The following is a 3,309-nucleotide window of genomic DNA, read 5'->3' on the forward strand; positions in this document are numbered from 1 at the left end:
CACACACTGGACATAAATCATGCAAAGACAGAAAACTCCATCTGGAAAGAAGTGATTAATTTTGCTGTGGAAACCAAAAAAAATGTTTAACTGTTTTTACAACATATAAGGAGCATTTTAGATGTCATTTCATAAAAACAAAGGATAAAATTTGTCAACAAACTAATCAAGATGTTTCTGAATGAAAATACAGAAATAATCTAGATGAAACTCCGATTTCTTCGGCTCACATCTTCATTCTTCTTTGCTCCGGTCTCATCTTCAGGTTTGGGTCTCATCTGTTTTTAGGGAGTTTTGTTTTGAATTCCAGATAAATCAGTTCAATAAACTAAACTTGAGTTTGTTCATGTCTGTCTATATGATCTTTGATCTTAACAGTCATTATACATAAAAAATGTAGAGATTGTATTTTATACAACCAGCTTCAGTGTAACATTGTTGTTATCAGTTTCATCCACTAGATGGCAGCACAGGCAGCAGAACAGAGAGTTGAGTTCTGTCTGTGCCGCTTTCGGAACATTTCTGATCTTCAGACCTTCATGAACTGAGATGCTGAAACATTCAGGAGTTTTTTTGTGCCAAATCTCTGTTCTCTAAATGCTGAACAATAAAGTTGTTTCAAATGAGCTGCAGTCATTCATCCTTTAGCAGCATCACTGAGGGTCACCTCTGTTCTGTTATGTAATGAGCCATGAGAACCCTTCAGGAAACCCTGACCCACACCATGCTCTGCCACCTCCGTGCTGCACTTTGACTGTGGAGATCTTTGTCCTCACGGACACGCCACAGCAGAGCGCACGCTCCGCGGCGTTCAGAGCTGGATCAGAAAGAAGTCCTGACAGCATCGATGCTGAGGGAGACGGAGCAGCTTCCTCTGCATGGTCCCTGAGAACAAACATGCGGTTCTGTCTTCAGACCGGTTCTGACAGTCCAACCAGCTCCAGTTCTGCTCCGGACTCACCATAAAACCTGTTAATCCATACCGAGAAGTTTGATTCCGAAAAACTTCAACCGTTGAGAAAAGACGGAGCTATCCGTCAGAAATGACCCTGAAAACCTTAAAAATAAAGGTTTGGGGACATTTCCTGTGAGGATCAGAGTAATGTTGGATCCAAAACTGTGTAACTAGACTGCTAACTCCAAGGTTAGCTTGTTTTTCAAATTATTGAAGAAAAAAAATAGACCATTTTGAATGTTTTCCTTAATCTTTGGTGTTTTCTTCAGTTTTTCCTTTAGTGCTGAAACCTTCAGCATGTAGCCAGACTTGGGACCTGCACTTCAAATCACTACATGTGGTTATTTTCATCATTATTTTCATTAAACATTCTGGAAAATGGTTCAGTCTTCATGGAAATCCCCTTTCTTGAGTTGAAAACCGTCGTATTTGGTGTTTAAATGCTGCTACCGGGCGAGAACATGCTGTGACTGGTGGAGCGGAGGGTGGGGGGTGCTGCTCACATCCATGTGCTCACCCACTCGTTTCTTCTGTTTTATTTTTGGACGCTGGCGGGTCAGGAATAGAACAGCAGCCGAGTGGAAAGGCTCCACAGCCTGGAAGCGGCGGCCTCTCCAGACTCCGGAGCTGCCTCAGCGCGTCTGCTCTAATCGCCGGCGACAGCTCCCAGAGCCGCCATGACCTGAATCCATCCTTTCTCCTCGCTTATGCAATCCCGGCTGCTGCTCTAAGTCTCCGCTGTTTCTGCTGCTGCATTATGCAATCTGCTTCAGAAGTTTAATCAGCTGCTACAAAGTCAGATCAATACGAGGACGTCACACTGTCAGCAGCAGCATCAAAGTCACGGGAAGAAGAGGATTTTCTCTGCTCAGAGAAGGCCGGCGAGAGGAAACACGGCGTCTATTTTTGGAGCCACACAGCTGACCCACCTCGCTGTAAATCTGTGACATCATTCATGATGTAAGGCGGCGTTACGTAAAGAAAAGGCTGTTGCAGACCGGAAGATTTCTTTAGTTTATTTTTAATATTATTGGACTCTTATTGTGAAAGGGCCCCATGAATAAATTATAGTCATATCCTGGTTCTGCTGTCTTCAGGGAAGTCAGTATAAATCCAAATATGTCTGTAACCTTTGTTACCTGAAGGAGAGAAATAGTTTCAACACACGTACAATGAGGTATCACGCCTATTGTATGTGTTGTAACTCATGTAACACGCGTATTATTATGGGATATTATGACTGATATCCCATAATAGTACGTGTGTACCCAGTGAATCGACCGAACAAGATCAACATGAATCAGAAGGGATCACATCAGATTGCAGATTAAAGTTTATTAAAATTGTGTTGCTGTAATTTAAAGCTAAACTGCTGCATGTAGCCTGTTAGCACGCTAACTGCTGTCACGACTAGCCTTTCAAGCTAACTTCCTGTCCTGCAGCCATGATGACTTTTGTTTACACTTTTATAGCATTACCAGATTTGAATCCATAAATAACACTTAACTCGTTTAACTAATTAGAATAAGAAATGTTAGCTAGTAACTCCAAATAAAGGTTTTGTAGTTCGTTTCTTTAGCTTTATCGTCGTTGGGTTTTGGGTTCTTCAGAGACGTTTGGCGCCGCCAGAGTTCTCCTGAACAGGGAAACCTTTTCTCCGCCGTGGAGCGGTCGCTGGACACGAGACCGGAGACACTTTAGTGTCATAAAAACGGGACCATCTTGACGTCTAGACTCTGTCCCGACATGAGTTTGAGATCATTTCTAGATTTCAGTGCCGCCGTCTTCCTCTCTTCTCTCAGAGGGGGATCAGAACCATGTTCTGGTGCAGAAAACCTCGGGGATTTTTCATTCGAACCGCCCCTTTCTGCCTCTGGAACCGCCCCTTTCTGCCTCTGGAACCGCCCCTTTCTGCTTCTGGAACCGCCCCTTTCTGTCTCTTTCTGCCTATGGAACCGCCCCTTTCTGCCCCTTTAGCAGCACTATCAAACAGAAATCTGAAAGAAGCATCTCTGGGTTCTGTTTCACCCATTTTCGGATGTGAGCAGAACCCTCAGAGGTCCAGAACTGCCTGCAGATCTGCTGCTTTACGGTCTCAAGAGGATTTGAAGGATTACCTCTAAACCTCTAAACTCTCGGCTCACGTGCCGCGGTGAAGAGCTTTGCTCCGAGGAGTCTGATGGGTTCTGTTGTGACCCGGTTCCACTGGCCTGTAGGAGGTCACCTCACATGACCCAGGCCTCTGCTGCTGTAGAGCTGTCAGAGGTCGAGTGTGAAGGAGGGAAACATGGGGGGGGCATTAGAGGACAGAGTGCTGCAGGGATCAGTGGCAGCAAGTGAGGTAAGATGGGGGT

At 44.7% G+C, this 3,309-nt stretch overlaps 1 long non-coding RNA gene across 1 annotated transcript in view; it reads right to left on the reverse strand.

Moving 5' to 3' along the window:
• LOC112141824 overlaps positions 1–3,309 on the reverse strand; it is a 6,947-nt gene that overhangs the window by 2,629 nt on the left and 1,009 nt on the right. The window lies entirely within an intron of this gene.

The sequence above is a fragment of the Oryzias melastigma genome, linkage group LG19, assembly GCF_002922805.2.
Source record: "Oryzias melastigma strain HK-1 linkage group LG19, ASM292280v2, whole genome shotgun sequence".
NCBI lineage: Eukaryota > Metazoa > Chordata > Actinopteri > Beloniformes > Adrianichthyidae > Oryzias > Oryzias melastigma.